Source organism: Psammomys obesus, unplaced genomic scaffold (genome assembly GCF_907164565.1).
Source record: "Psammomys obesus unplaced genomic scaffold, mPsaObe1.curated_primary_1811, whole genome shotgun sequence".
NCBI classification, from domain to species: Eukaryota; Metazoa; Chordata; class Mammalia; order Rodentia; family Muridae; genus Psammomys; species Psammomys obesus.
The window spans coordinates 11,109,225-11,127,000 of NW_026594428.1; positions in this window are offsets into that span (position 1 = coordinate 11,109,225).

Consider the following 17,776-nt stretch of genomic DNA (forward strand, 5'->3'; position numbering starts at 1 on the left):
TGGGAAATTTGGTTTTATTGGTCTAATTCTGTGCTGTGTTAATTTTATACAGTGTAGTTAAGTTTGACCATGAGCAGTTATAACTCTAATCTTTGTCTCTTTGTCTCTATCACCAAAATAACTCTTGCTAATGAGGCATCCGTTCTACTGTTGCTAAATTTGCATCCTTTATTGAATGATAACAACTCTGTCAATGATAGTTTTATAGACCATGGACACATACTGTACATGTTAGTTGCAATTGATTGTCATCCCTTTGCTATTGAATTTTGAACCTTATTTCTATAGTCATTTTACAATTGCATTTTTTTTTCTTTTTCTTGATGATGATGATGATGATGATGATAAAGATTTTTTCACTTTGTATCCTGGCTGTAACCCACTTCCTTTTCTACTCCTGGTCCCACCCTTCCTCCATTTCCCCCCCGCCCAACCCAGCGCAATGTTCGTTCCCTAGCCAGTTGATAGGGGAGGTCCTTTTCCCCTACTATCTGACCCTGGCCTATCAGGTCTCATTAGGACTGTCTGGATCCTCTTTCTCTTTGGCCTAGTTAGGCCACCTCACCAGGGGGAGATGATCAAAGAGCAGGCCATTGAGTCCATGTCAAAGAAACCACTGTTCCCTTTACTAGGGTATCCACATAGATACCAAGCTGCCCTTAGGCTACATATGGGCAGGTTCTCTACATGCATGGTGATTCAGGAGCCTCTGCAGGAACCCCTGTGCCCAAATTTTTTTGTCCCTGTTGTCTCGTCATGGAGCTCCTGCCACCTCTAGGTCTTTCTATCTCCCCTTCTTTCATAAGACCCCTTACAGTCTGATAAAAGTTTGCCTATGAGTCTCAGCATCTGCTTTGATACCCCATGGGCAGAGTCTCAGAGGCCCCCTGCGGTAGGCTCCTGTCCTGTTTCCTGTCTTCTCCTACTTCCAATGTCTATCCTTTTCTGATTTACTTCAGTTAGAAATGTTTTATCTTTTAAAGACAAATAGCCTGATTATTTGTATTATTGTTAGTTTATTGTTATTACCATGAAATAATTATGGCTATAAAACTCTGCCATGTGATGTGGGATATTATAGAAATTAGTTAATAAAATCATGTGCAAGTGTCTGTATTTCTGGAAAATTTCAGCAGTAGTTAATTTTCTTATTCCATGGTGGCATTTTTGTGTTTGCAATAGAATGGCAATCTTTATGACTAGCTTCCATAAATTCTAAAGCCCTAATTATTAAAATTTATGCCTAAGAAGGTTCGGTTATGTCTCTGTTTTATACCTATTCTTCATTAGCTATTTTCACTTCTGTACACCATGAGGTGTATATACTGTGCAGATATGTCCATTGTTTTGAAACAAGTATGTTGATATACAGTTATTACAGATGTCTAAGTTCCATGAATACAAATTTATCTAAATAGCTCTTTATAATACACATATTTAACAATATGTATTTTTTGAGAAATATACTTAAATTCTAATGATTTTTTCCAACAATATTAAGCTAGAACTTGTGTTAAACAACTCTCCTGAGTTTAAAATGATGTTGCTAACAACATAAATAAAGTCAGCGTAGTTAAATGAGGCCAAGATGCAGAGCTGCTTTTTAATGCCATTGTATGAATCTACTGTATGTGGTACTATGCTTCTTAAGGGTATTACCATAAAATACATACTCTGTATTGAACAACCCCCTACTATTTCCTTCCATCCCACTCCCTCTCCTCCCACTTTTCTGTAGTTCCTTTGTTCTGCAGGCGTTTTCTTTCTGCACTGATATCATGTGTATGTGCATGATTTTATGCATGTGTGTAACATACTGAAGCTGAAAAATCAAAGAAAATATATGATATTGTCTTCTGAACACTGGATTTATCCCTTTAATCTGATCATTGATGGCTTCAGTTGCTTTTCTAGAAATGATATAGATTTTCCTTTTAAATGGTTAAAAAAATCTCACTGTTCATCCATTTTCTTTTGAAGATTTATTCTGATTTACCTATTGAGAACTTGGTGCTCATTTAAAACATCATTTGCTCCCCATTCTATGTTCTTCCAAAACCCGCAGCATGTCTCCCTCCCAGTTTCACGTCCTTCTTCTGCCTCCTCCTTGTGCTGTTAATCATCTGGTTGGACAGGTTTCGTCGCTTAGGTGTTGTGGGCAAAGCTGCAGCTAACACTGGTGTGCAAGTGTGTCAGTGATATGTCCACACAGACCTTTGCAGTTAGCAGGAAGAGATGAACCATAAAATAGATGCACTTTCAGATTTTTCCGTGTTGTTTTTGTATTTCTATATCAGTTGGGCTAGTTTGCATTTCCATCAGCAGTCAGTAATATATATATTCGTTAGCATTAGCTTGTTTTTCTAGTGACTATCATTCTGACAGGAATAGGATGGAATCTGAAGGCAAGTTTGATTTGTATTTCCTTAATAACTGCTAAGGGCATGTTTTCGTATATTTACATACTGTATTTATTTTTGTAATGCCGTCTAGTCATCAACTCATTTATTAACAAGTTTTGTTTATTTTCTTTTTTAATTTTAATGAATACTATTTATTACAATTTATTCACTTTGTTTCAAGGCTGTGGCCCCCTCCCTCTTCTCCTCCCAATTCCACCCTCATTCCCTCTTCTCCCCCTATGCCCTTTCCCTAGTCCACTGATAGTGAGGAACCCCCCTCTTCTATCTGACCCTAGCCTATCAGGTCTCATAAAGCCAGTCCTGAAGATACCTGATAAAACAGGATCAGATGAATGGAGAGGAGGTCCCCCCTATCAGTGGACTTGGCAAGGGGCACGGTGGAGAGGAGGGAGGGAGGGAGAGAGGAACTGGGAGGGAATGAGGGATCGGGACAAGGCTGGGGTACAGAGTTAATAAAATGTAACTGATAAGAAAAAAATAAAATACAAAAAAAAAAAGGTTCAAAAAAAAAAAAAAGATTTGCTACATTGTCTTCTTCAGTGGCCTGGCAAGGCTTCACTCCCTAGCAGGAGATGATCACAGAGCTTGCCACTGAGTCCATGTCAGAGACAGCCTCTGCTCCTCTTACTAGGGAACCCACTTGGAGACTTGAGTCTATGGGCTACTCTGAACATCCATTTAGGTCCTCTCCATGCACTGCCCTTGGTAGGGGAATCAATCCCATCAGGGCCCCCAGGGCTCAGGTTTTTTTTTTCTCTGTTGGTCTCCTTTTGGAGCTCCTGTCCCCTCCAGGTCTAAAGCCCCCTTCTTTCATGAATTTCCATGAGTTCTGCCCAAAGTTTGGCTATAAGCCTCAGCCTCTGTTTTGATACGCCAATCACTAGAGTCTTTCAGAGGCCATCTGTGGTAGGCTCCTGCCCTGCCAACAAACCAAACAATCCAATTAAAAATTATGGTACAGAACTAAACAGAAAATTCTCAATAGAGGAATATTGATAAACACTTAAAGAAATTCAAAGTCCTTAGTCATCTGGGAGATGTGAGTCAAAACAACCCTGAGATTTCACCTTACACCCGTCAGAATGGCTAAGATCAAAAACTCAAATGACAACACTTGCTGGAGAGGATGTGGAGAAAGGAAAACCCTCCTTCACTGACGGTGGGATTGTAACCTTGTACAACCCCTTTGGAAATTAATCTGGAACTTTCTCAGCAAATTAGGAACAGTGTTTCCTCAAGATCCAGCTATAGCATTTCTAAGCATATATCCAAAATATGTTCAACTATACAACAAGGACATTCACTCAACCATATCCATAGCAACTCTATTCATATTGACAAGATTTTTAACACCCTTTCATTTAGCGTTTTCAATTTCATGTTTATTCTAGATATTAATCCTCTATCAGATGTATTGATAAGGTATATTTTTTTCTGATTTTGAGAGAATAGACTCACTGAGGTGTTAATTCTGATTTCTATTTGCTACTTGAGTTTTTAGTATTACACTTAAGTTATCTATTTAGTGATTTTTGGAAAGAGTACGTGTACTGGCTGGTTCTGTATATTAGCTGAACAAAAGCTATAGTCATCACAGAAGAAACTTCAGTTATAGAAATGCCTCCATAAGATTTATCTATAAGGAATTTTCTCAATTAGTGCTCAGTAGGGTTGGGAGCAGCCCATTGTGGGTGGTGCCATCTCTCTGTTGTGGACCTAGATTCTACAAGAAAGCAGACTGAGCAAGTTATGGAAGCAAGCTAGCACATAGCATTCCTCCATGGCCTTACATCAGCCTCTGCCCCAGGGTTCCAACCCTGCTTGAGTTCCTGTCCTGGCTTCCTCTAATGATGGACTATGATCAGGAAAGTAGAAGACAAATAAAGCCTTTCCTCCTCAGCTGACTTTTTGGTTTTTTTCCTCAGCAATAGAATCTCTGACTAAGAGACTACAGAATTGTTTAAAAGTCAAACCATTATCTATACCCAATGGTGATGGTCCCCAAATAGGTATTTTCTAGTTGACAACACATAGGTTTATTATAATAATATTTACCTTATTCTCTCTTTTTGATCACAGTTCCAAAACACATTACTGTAAGACAAATGTATCCAACAAAGGTTGCAATGTCTCCTGTGCTTCATTCTGGATCTGCCCTACCTCCTCTCAGCTTACAACCTCCTCCATGTCACTCTCCAACCCCAACCCACTGCACTGGATTCCCTTTCATTGTTCCACATTATTGATTCTGTCAAAATCTTTGTGGATGCTGAGCTTGTGTCGCTCTGTGCCCCTTGGCCAGATTTTTTATTTTATTTGAAGTTCCAAATAAATCTCTTAGGGCTCTGTTGAATTAACCAATAATTGCTCTCATTTGTTTAACCATATGAGCATATTTCTAGCACACAGAAAATCTCATCTCAATTCTCTAATTCAAACAATAACACTTCTTTTGCATTTAAGGTGTACATGATTAAAAACCTATATACAAACAGCTTATTCATTTACAGAAGTATGTGGCTTTATTATAATGGTGACTGTTGCTTGCTTTAATAAAATGCTCCTATTAAATAGTTATTTCTCATGGTCTGATAAGTAATACTTTAAAACAAACAAATTGTGGTGTTTTGTTTTGTTTTGTTTTGTTTTGTTTTTTTTTTTTATAAATAGGACTCATTAGATATCTAGATAGTCTGAGGAGGCTGCTATCCATCCAGTAAATAAGAAAACTGAATCCAAGAAGAAAGGTGTTAATACATAATTGCATGGAAGAATAAGGGAGTAAATTCATCAAATAATTTCCACCATTGAACCATCTAGAAGGATAGCTCCTGACAGAGCATCTTCTATCCCTTCAAATGTTATGCCCTGGATTAGATGAATATAGCTTATCTGACTCTTTCAAGGATGCTTGTATCACTGAAGGCTTGACTTTCATCAGCCTGAGGAAGCCTTCTGCTGCCCTCTGCTGGCACAAACACTGGGGAGTAGGGTGCATTTTTTACATTCCTCTGGAATCTTAGGAAATAGTAGGAGAAAATGACAAACAGAATAAGGATATGTACTACTCAACCAATACAACACTCTACAGGTTGGGTAAGCAGACATGTAGCTGTATATGTCAGAGGAGATATCAACCCAATGCTGCTCCTACTTCTTTGTAAAAAGAATTTTCATTCGCCTAATTCAGTTGTTGTCTGGGAGACTTACTGGCTCTGTCTGCTAACCTAGGGCCTAGCCCTGGAAGCTTCTAGCCTCCTCATAAGCTAACCTAGGCCTAGAACGTTTTCAGCCTCTGAGCTGTACTGCTTAATAAGATCATCTTTTCTTGTTCTTACTGAGCTCTGGATTGGCTGGTTCAACTCATCTGTTCTGGCTCAAACTCTTCTCCCAGATGACTTATTCAATATTGCTTTTCTCTCAGCCTGTGTATTGTTCTGTTTGGCCTCAAACTAACTCCAACAATCTTCTCTAATTTCCTGGCTCCTTCTTATTCTCTGGTTCATTTAATCTTCACCTGAGTTCTCTCTCTGCAACCTGCCTCTCTATTACTGTCCCAGTAAAACTGCCTCCTCTCTCTGTATTGCCCCTTAGGTAGTTTTGCTTTCCTCTCTCTTCTCATGATAGTTGGGCTTATCCTATTCTTTCAAGTCTTTCTCTGATTTGTCACTGTTTCTGCCACTCAATTAGACATCACTTTCAAACATGGGTGCTTACTTCTACAAACTAACTTCACCTTCATTGTTTGGCATTAAAGGAATGCCACAACTGGACCACAACTGGACCTAAGCTTCTCCTTACCTGAAACTTGCTCTTTACTAGGCTGACCTTGAACTCAGATCTGCTTGCATTTGTCTCCTGGCATGTTCGTATTCCAACCAGATCATACAGACCAAGAAGGCCTTCTGATGTGATATTTTACCAGAACAACTATGTTCTGAATTAACATTCCCCTACATTTCTGTTAAAGAGATGTATGTGCTTCCTACATCTACTTAGAGAGTGATTAGATTTGCTAATAAATTATAACCACTTAAAGGTTGGCTGTTTAATAGGGAGAGGGACATAGGAGGAGATGAGGGAGGGAGGGTGAGATTTGGAGGGAAAAAGGGAGGGGGCTCCATCTGGGATACAAAGTGAATAAATTATAAATAATAAATAAAAGAAAAATAAAATATTACATCACAATAATACATCTTCAATAAAATAATTTATTTTTAATATTTGTGTGTTCAACTTCTATTAAATACATCTAATGAACAGTTCATGCAAGTAAAAACATTACTGTGAAATCTGAATCTTTGTTTTAATCACATGATCTGGTAGATTCTGACTAAAAATCTAATACAGCATTCATTCTTTAGACTATAAAGTGTAACAAGTGAGTATGTCTAATACAACTATAAGATTGTGGATTTTCATTCATGATGACTATATATGTATCTGACTTTGCCACATATTTTATTTGTTTGCTTGTTTCACTGCCAGTGTTGCATAGGTTTATGAAGCATGTCCCTACATGTTAAAACTACAGTGGGCATCAGTTCTTTCTAAGGCAAAATTAACAATAATATTTCTATTAAACCAGTCACCCAATTCACTAGAGTGGTAAAAAATTTTTATTTTCTATTTACTCGTTTTTGGCTAGATTTCTTCCAAATTTTCTTCAGCAGACAGTATTATTACATTGTGATCAAATAATGAAAATTTTACCTCTGAGATACTAATTCTTGCTATTTTATACATTCAACTAAGATGATTAAAGTCACATAGCTTTATTACCCCATTACCAACCATGTCTGTATGTCAAACTGATATCCTCTGGGATCAAATGCTTCCTGTGGAGAAGTTTTCTGAAACATGCATTGTTGATCTCAAACTGTCAGATCATCAATTCTCAGTGTCTGTTTTCTAAACTACATCTCTGTATCTTACCTTGAAGTATTTAACCATTAATGTGTCTGGGTAGGCTTTTCTATAAGTGTATTTCTCGGGGCATGCTACATTTTGTTATTATGAACACTGATGTTGTTAAGGCAAATATGACAATGTCTTATCATGATTTATTTTTTTCACTGACCAAATAATTTCTTCCACCAATTAGGTAATGGATGTTGTGCTTTCCCTTTTATATCCACACCAACGAAGCTTCTTTGTTCTTTAAACTTACATCATTTTATTTCTAAATCATCAGTCTAATATTTTCATCTCTACTGTTATTTTGTTATTAAATCTTTATTAACTTCAAATTCAGCCATCTATATAGTGTATATAGTTTCTAAATTCCAGTGGTTTGACTTAAATGTCTTCATTTTTCCAACAGTTTGAGAGCGATAAGCATCTACAGATGTTATTATTCATATTTTATATCAGTTGCTTTTTAGTGCTATGTGTTTGTTAGACAGAGACGGTAGGCAGGGGAAACTGTAGAGTCACTGGGCGGATCACCCTAGTGCTTGGCTGGACTGTAATATCTTCCTCTCATCAAGGGCTTATCAGAACATAATCGTGTTCTTACCTAGAGGGTTATTGTCATGCTTTCTTTTGTTCTGTTTATTGCCTATGTAAAACTTGTCAATGGGCTGGATCACTCAGGAGTTAGAGTGCTTTAACGTGCCTCCAAACTGAGATTCCCCTTTGTTCTATGTCTGTGGGCCAAGCTTGCTCTCCGCTGCAGCTCTTCATAGTGTGTATATACTTAAGAGTCTCTTGTCCGGTTTCATTCAAGAAAACACAGATTTATCTTGGCTTTATTTTATACCTCGGCTCTGCTGCACATCTCCATAAATGTGAAGCAATATGCACAGCATCATAGCAAAAGGACAGGAACAACAGAACTGCCCAGACAACCTCTTCCTGGAAGATCCTTTTCTTTCAAAGATGTCAGTGAGATGCACATTGCATTTTAGTTTTGAGACCACTGTGGCATCAGCGTAGTTTAATAAATGGAGATGACATTAGAGCAGCATGAAATGAAAGAAAGCTATGTTTTCCTAAATGTCCCGTCTTATTGTTGACATTACACATGTTTTGTCAATCATATGTACCTTACATTTCTTCAAGTTCAGCCACATTTGTGATGTTAAAAGAGAAAATATAAATTTAATAATGGATAAACCTTTCTATATGTTTTGAAGTTCCTATCTCAAACTGGCTGCTACATTTTGCTTTTCAGAATATTCAGCTTTTAGTTATAACTAGTGGAGATGTTAATGATGATTTAATATTAAAGTAATTTAAGACTAAATCTGTGTTAGCATCTGTTACTGTACTCTGATATCACACACACACTTCATTCCACAGAACTCACAAAGTTAATAACAGACAATGATAACAGCAAACATATTTTGTTATTTCAATAGCTTCTGGACTGTTGCCTTCCGAGACATGGGTTCATGGTTCACAAATTCTTCAGCAGAGTGTCCAAGATATTTGACTGAATAAGAGAACTTGCCAGATAAAAGCTGACTGTGGAATATTAATAAAAAATGTCCTTAAGAACATTATTCTAGAAAAATATTCATTGAAGCAACTTGTAGCACACCATTTCTATATTTTTAGTCCTGATGCAACCTGATAGGCAAGGGTCAGACAGTAGGGAGCAGGACTTTCCCTATTAGTGTACTAGGGAACAGGGTCAGGGAAGGAAGAAGGAGGGAGGGTGGGGCCAGAAGGAGATGAGGAAAGGGGCTACATTTGGGACACAAACTGAATAAATTATAAATAATAATATTCATTATTATTAAAAAGTGAAAAATAATCAAAAATTTAAAGATAGCCATAAAGGCTAGGGAGATGGTTCAGGGGTTGAGAGAGCTTGCTGGTCTTGCAGAAGACATGGATTCAGCTCTCAGCACCTACATCCACAGGCTCACTATTGCCTGTTACTCCAGTTCCAAAGGATCTGACACCCTCTTTCCTCTTCAATTGCTTGAAGGCATGCCACATTAATTCATATAGGAACTCATTTATATGTATAATAAATACATAAATCTCTGTAAAAATTAGAATTAAAAGGAAGATTAAAAACTCCTTCCAAACCAATGTAAATATTTTCAAGCTCTCACCTGCGTACATAGAATCATGATTTTAAGCTGATTTTTATTACATAAAATTGGATAATGGTGTTGCTATTAATATGAACAAGATGGATAGATTGACATTTTAAATATTAAAATATATACATAACCATACAAATTATGGAACAAAAGCCCAGACATAAATACCAACATTCAACAGAAATTAACTCTCCTAATTAAACAGCGGCAATTAAATAAGTATATTCATTAATATATTCATAATATAAAACGTTTAGCAAGCGAAATTTATAACATGAGAAAGGACAGAGTTCTTTAAGGCACCTTCCTGGAAATTAACAATTTTTCTTAGAGTAAGCAAATGTATTTGTGTCAATGGCAAGCTGATGTCTTATTACTTCTTTTGCAATACCCTGCAGACACCAACAGCTTGAAAGTATAATTAGGGAAAGATAAGGAATATGTATATACTGTCAAGTCAAATCAGCCCCATACAATCTGGTTCTTTGTACAACAATAACACCCAAGCTTGCTCATTACTTCATATAATTAAGTTATTTTGGTGGTTATAGGCTAGTAAGAGACATAGCACTATAGAATGATGCAAGTTGTCTACTTATTAAGTGTTTGATGCATATCTAGAAAGCAACCTATAGGAAGTCAGAAACCTTGCCACATTTTGACAGGAAACAAACTTGCCCTAAACCAAGTGCCTTTTTAAAAATATTTTTTATATTAATTACAGTTTATTCTCTTTGTATCCCAGTTGTAGCCCACTCCCTTTAACTCCCCTCCCTACCAAATGCCTTTTTCATCTTGAGAATTTGAGAAATGAAATCCCCAGATGACAGAGGAAAGATATTAGAAATAAATATCTTATTGGTAAGGAGCTGAAGATAAAGGAAGAAGGCAGAGTTCTTGTACAGCAGGAAGGGTCCTTGGGAAAGGGGAGTGTAATAGCAGCCAGCTGCTTGTGTAGTGACTTTTTATTTATTTATTTATTTATGGCATTTTTTTTTAATTTTATTTTTTTCTTATCAGTTACATTTTATTAACTCTGTATCCCAGCCGTGTCCCGATCCTTCATTCCCTTCCAGTCCCTCCCTCCCTCCCTCATCTCCACCGTGCCCCTTGCCAAGTCCACTAATAGGGGGGACCTCCTCCCCATTCATCTGATCCTGTTTTATCAAGTATCTTCAGGACTGGCTGCAAAGCTCTCCTCTGTGGCCTAACAGGACTGCTCCTCCCTTGTGGGGTGGAGAGGCCAAAGAGCCAGTCATTGAGTTCCTGTTAGAAATAGTCCTTGTTCCCCTCACTATGGGAAACCAATTGGTTACTGAGCTACCACAGGCTACATCTGAGCAGAGGTTCTAGGTTACATTCATACATGGTCCTTGGTTGCATGTCAGTCTCAGAAAAGACCCTGTGCCCAGATATATTTGGTCCTTGTGGAGCTCCTATCCTTTCCTCATCAGACTAACTCCCCTTCTTTCTTTTGATTCCCTGTACTCTGCCAAAGGTTTGGTCACGAGTCTTTGCTTTGAAAACACTGCTAGTTAGAGTCTTTCAAATGCACTCAGTAGACTCCTGTCATATGTTCAATGTGCATCCCATCTGTCTTTCAAAACGAGGATTGATAATCTTACCCCATGTCCACTCTCTTGATTATCTTTTTTAGGTGTATAGATTTCATTATGTTTATCATATCTTATAGGTCTATATAAGTGAGTATATACCGTGTTTGTCTTTCTCCTTCTGGGATATTTCACTCAGGATGCGACTTCTTTTTTTTTTAGAGTTACAGCAAAAACATGACTGAAGTATTTCTGAATAGCATTTTTTTTTTTAAGGATTAAACCTTCCATCTTGGAGGGGCACTAGTTAAGGCACAGGATGTTAAAAGGGAATTCAAACAACTAACCTTTCCACCATGCAGGATACTTGTTAAGTTTCAGGAGTAAAGGATGCAAAAACTTCAGAAGTCACGGAAACAGAACAGAATCACTCGGTCGCTCCTCCCCCAGCATGTATGAACTATAAACCCTGCTAGGAGTCACCCTCAGACAGGCTCAGTTCCCTGGACAGCTCCAACCTATCGATCTGCCTGCATGTTATACAATGGTATTGAAATTCCCAGCTTTAGTGAACTGTTTCAACTATGCAAGGGTTTATTTGGTTTCCATATTGCTGTTGATCATTGAAGACTCAGTACAGAAACTCAAACAGGGCAGGAACCTGGAGACAGAAGCTGATGCAGAGGCCACGGAAGAAGGCTGCTTACTGACTTGCTTCCCCTGGCTTGCTCAGCCTGCTTTGTTACAGAACCCAGGGCCACCATCCTGGGGATGGTAAAACCCACAATAGACTGGGCTCTCCCTCATCAATCACTAATTGAATATTTTTTTCTAGAGCTAGCTCTTATAAAAGCATTTTCTTAACTGAAGTACCCTCTTTTTAGAAAATTCTAGCTTATGCCAAGTTGACATGAAACTATCCAGCAAAACACTCTAACATTTAGTCATGACAACTAGAAGGGACTGGGACTGAGATGAAGGATTTAAACAAAGTGTTGTCTCACACTCGTCACGCAGAGTTTGCTAACAAAAGACCAGCTACGATATCACCGTACCAGTTTTTGGTGGACACCTTATGTCTGGGATACAAGAGAAATCTCTTCTTTCCAGGTTTGGAACATAATGGAGCTCTGTTGAAGAAGAAACTGCGGCTCTAAGTTTTGCTCACTATGCTATGATGCACATAACAGCTAGAGAAGCCTTCAGAAAATACACATGGATATCAGAAGGAAGATACTCATTGCACAGGAATGGCTTTGCTGATCTGGGACACTGAACAGCGATCAGACCTTTGGAAGGACTCGAGTTAAAAACCACTAGAATATATTAGAAATGAGCTTTCAAAACTGAGAATGACAATGGCCAAAATTGTCTTTTCACAATGCATTTGTCACGTTGATGGAGGGCAGATATTCAGTCGTGGTGAGACCAGGTTGGTGTGAAGATTGAAGGGTAGTTGGTCAGATGGGTGATTATTGATTAGTCTTACCAGACGTGACAGTTTCTATGCTTTTTACTGTATGTGAGATGAGAAGTTGGGAAGACTTTTAAAGATTAAAACAAAGGAGTCAGACTCACATCTTTGGCATGTATTCTGGCTTAGTCAGAAAGGATAGGGAAGAAAACCAGAAAATAAATTAGAACTTGTTATTGCTGTGATCTGACACTGTTTTTAGGAAATTTCTAGAATTCTATAGTAACTGTCTTTCTTCATTTTTCCTGATCATGCAAATGAAGCACATACTCTTTCTTTCCTCTGTACCTAGACAGATTACCAACCAGAACAGACCATATGAGCACTGGTTTCTGTTTGTTTGTTTTAATAATACTTAATTTTATTTCAATGAGTAGAGTCATTAGAATTATTTCCTTTATAAAATACAAATATTTGACAATTTCTTAAAGGCTAAGATGAATAGAAAAATGTTTCTGTTTTAAAGAAATATTAAAAGGTTGCATTTCATTCATGCATTCACAATGGCTATGGTAGCCTACAGCATAATTGCATAAGATCAAGCCAGTAAGGATTCCAGCATGGATGAGGGTGGAGTTAATGATGTTTCACCCCTATCTGAATACCTTTAAAATGGAGCGTCACTGTGGTAGGGAGTCAGGTTTGTTGGGGGAAGTGGTCCCTGAAGGGTTGTCCATATTCACTGGATGGCCCTACGTCTGTGTACATATGGACAGTTATGACCGGACTTAGCAAACTATGGAAAAGGATGAGACATGGGAAAGGAGACATGAAAAGGGAAGACTGGGAGGAGCTTAATGGGGAAGAGCTAGGAATGATCAAGGTGCAGTATAAATGTCTGCACAATTTTCAAATGAATAATAAGAAAAGAACCAATTCATTCCTGCCCAAATCTCTGAGTGTGACCAGAAAGAACTACAATGCTGTCTATATTGTCTTTTGTCAGGGACTGTGAATAAGATAATGTAAGGTCAGGCAATGGTTAGGTGGACTTGAAGCAGTGATGAAACAGAATGGAAACACATTTCAATAGCTAAGGGTCCAGAAATAGTGTTACTTAAGCATGGACCACAAACAAAAAGATAAAAATTATTGTAGCAAACCTGAAAAATTGTCAAAATGCTTCCACTGCATATCAAAGTCACATAAAGGCGTTCAATACAAAGGCTACTGATATCTAGAAATAAAGAAAATGCATGTAAGGTAACTTTGAGTAGGACCTGAAAGTTCACATATAGAAACAAACATATGGGGCTTGTGGAAGCAGACACTGGAAGCTACGTCTGGAAGTCTGTGGTGTCAACGAAATCTCAAATCTAGGACTAAAACAACCTTAGGCAGTACAAGAAGGGAAGCATGTGGAACCACATGCTGCACACACAGGATGCAGACTGTCTACCTGCAGAGGAAGCACCGCAAAGACGCGATGCTTCCAAATATCCACTGACCTGAAGCCGGCAGTGATAACGGACATGATCACTGCTCTTAGGGAGCATACCACAGTCTCATCAAGAATGCTTCTTTTTAAAGAAAGGAACCTACCAAGGCACCCAGCTGCATCCCATTTAAGGAGAGATTAATTGTACTTCGTCTAGCTCCAATCCACATTTTATAACAAATTCAAGTCATGTAGTACCTTTTGGTAGACCAAAGAGGGCTCCTTATAACAGACCTGAAAAACTCATCACCTGGGGATGTCATAGCTGTTACAACGTAACAATGCAAATCATTCATCAAGAAATCCAGTTGATGCTGGCTTGATTTAGCCTACAGTGCTTCCAGTATCAAAAAAGTGCAACACATATGCTCACATGTATTTAGTAAAACTTGCTAATGATAATTAACTATTATATTACTGGCATGTTTTCATACTACTGTATTCATTTCCATTACGTTAAAATGCACTTGGTTCATATACTAGGAAAAAATGACCGAAAGAAAGCATCAGGAAAATTCTTCAGGATACCTTCTACAGGAGAGTACTGTGAGAATAAAAGATGGCAGTTCTGTTCAGTAGCTGACACTAAATATATTCCAGAAAGCCCAGATAGAAAGGTGAAAGACAGTGCTGTTGACGATTTTGGCTGTATTTTATGTGTAAGTGTGCATCTGTTTATGTTTGTGGGGGGGTGACTTTTATTATCTTTTGTACCCTGAAACATTTTCTTTTACCATTATTATGATTTGAGAATTTCACAAACAACTACTGAATCTACATAATTTCCACCCTTTTCTACTTCTCCAACGGTCTCCATGCCATCAACTACCACTCAAATTCATAGTCTTTACTTCTCTTGAGGGAAAAGACTCCCAAGTTAGTTTCAACTTAGTTACTTCTAGTTCAAATTTCTGTGTTCAGATATGTGGCACCTTCAACAAAAGGGTCTTACCTTCAAGTTCTTGGAGGCACCAAATGGCAATAGCAGTAGCCTACTGTTTGGTGGATCTCTTCGATTCCCACGACCAACAAATCAAAGGGAGATTTTCCATGCTTGGAACTTGGGACTTTGCTGAATACTCTATGACTCCTGGAGGAAATGTTATCTTGCCCAGTAATATAACCTTATTTAAATTGCTTATATATGCATACACACATATTTATATACACAAATACATACACTAATAAATATTATGTATGCATTTAAGTAAAGATAAATTAATATATTTCCTCGTGGCTTTTTAATCTTCTTTAAAATTCTTTATCCCTCTTTCTTCCCTCTCCCTCTATGTAGTGCTTCCTCCTCCATCTACAGACTATTAGAGTTATGTGTGAAGCAGAAGACACAAGCACAGTTGAAAGAAAGAATAAGGTTGACTTTCAACACAGATAACCTAATAATGGAAAATATACAGGTGACTTGAAGTCAGATGCTGAAAACAGCAGCTTATCTCCAGTTCTGGGTCTCTGGAAAGACAGTGGAACAAAAGCATTTTCATGCTCATCTACACAGCCTGTTGAGGTTTGTGTGTACTGTCATAATAACTTGTAGAGATTTCAAGGTGTGGCATTTACAGTAACTACAATGGATAATACCAACAACCGTTTTCAATACCTGTTAATTTTCTTTGGTGAACTGATTATTAAAAATAAGGGTAGAAATTGCTTTCTAAAATTAATTATGCCTAACTTTTTATTGGATATTGTTTTATTATTATTTCTCTAACGAAGGAGAAGCAGAATGTGGAAGCATAACTTTACTGTTTTTCACGGTACTCATTTATTATGAAGCTGCCTAATAATGATGATGCAGATATATTTAAATAAACTAAAAATCAGTTACTTGCCGATTCCAGCAGAGTAATAACTCAGATAAATCAGTTTCATTAGTTTAATTATACCAGTACTTAGATTATTTTATAAAAGTATTTTCCATTCATTAGAGTAAATGTTATTTATGTATGCATTTATATGCATATATAATTAATTATTCACATACATATTAATATTTATATTTATAACTTAAAATTTTTTATTAGCTTCCAGAATTAGACATGAGTAGGTACAACAAAACCATGTCAAGAAAAAGCAGAGATGTATTGTCTCACATTTTCAACAGCAGAAATCCAAATTTAAGTTGCCAGAATAGGCATGTTTCCTCCAATAGTGAAATGGTAGCTTTTCTTACTTTTCTATCTATTGGAAATCTTTATTTTCCTTTTCTTACACTTGCAGCACCTGGGACCCTGTTATCATTGTTACATGCCATCAAATGCTGGTCTTTTCATTCTGTCCTCTTTTGAGAAACTGGTTATAGAGCACTAACTGCTCGCCTTACTCCAAAAGAACTACGCCTTATTTTAACTAATTAGTCTGTTTTTAAATGAAGGCAAAATCTGAAGTACTCAAAATTAGGTCATCAACATACCTTTTCAGGAGCACAATTTAAGTTCTATAAGCTATTTCATTCTTTTTTTAAAAAACATTTTTAAATTCTTTATTAATTACACTTTGTTCACTTTGTATCCCCCCTGTGGTTCCCTCCATCCTCCTGTCCCAATCCCTCCATTCCTCCACCCTCTGCATGCATGCCCCTCTTCAAGTCCACTGATAGGGAGGTCTTTTCCTTCCTTCTGATCCTAGTTAATTAGGTCTCATCAGGAGTGGCTGCATTATCTTCTTCTGTGGCCTGGTAAGGCTGTTTCCCCCTCAGGGGGAGGTAATTAAAGAGCAGGCCAAACAGTTCATGTCATAGACAGTCCCTGTTCCTATTACAATGGAACTCACTTGGATACTGAACTACCATGGGCTACATCTGTGCAGGGGTCTTAGGTTATCTCCATGCATACTCCTTGATTGGAGTATCAGTCTCAGGAAAGACCCCTGTGGAGTATTACTCAGCAATAAAAAACAAGGAAATCATTAAATTTGCAGGTAAATGGTGGGATCTGGAAAAGATCATCCTGAGTGAGCTCTCCCAGAAGCATAAACATGCACACGGTATATACTCACTCATATAGACATATAATATAGAATAAATCTACTAAAATCTGTACACCTAAAGAAACTAATCAAGCGGGAGGACTCTTGCTAAAATGCTCAATTCCTATCCAGAAAGGCAAAGAGGATGGACATCAGAAGAAGTAGAAAAGAGGGAACAAGTCAGGAGCCTGACACAGAGGACCTCTGAAAAGCTCTGCCATGCAGACTATCAATGCAGATGTGGAGACTTATGGGCAACCTTTGGGCAGAGTGCAGGGAATCTTAGGAAAGAAGTGGGAAACAGTAAGATCTGGAGAGGAGAGGAACTCCACAAGGAGAGCAACAGAACTATTTCATTCTTAAGTTAGTAGCAGCTCATGTAGTTTCTCATGGAATAACTAGAAACATTATTTTTCCATTTACTTTGAAAAAATCATAATTGGATTGGTAAATAGGCTCCCAATGTAACTCTCACAGAGGTTGCTTGTATCTAGCTGAAACCCTGACAGACTCAATCTCTATTACATTAGCCTGGACCAAGTGCAGGGAGTAAGTCCAAAACTTAAAAAAGGAGAAAGTTGTATTTTAAACAAGATCCACATCCACAAACAGAAAGTAAAAACACCTGGGTGTCCTTGGGTCATGTATCTATGTGTCTCAGTCTTAACATTTCCATCCAATCAGTGGAACTTACCCAAACTTCTGGAAATGAAGTGCATGTCTCTTGAATGTAGTCCTAGAAGCTCGCTACTTTCACCTTTTTTCCAGGTACCCAAAATAGTCTTCAAAGCCCTAATGAATGATAATCTATCTCTAGATTTACTTGTCCCAAAAATCTTTTTTCAAAG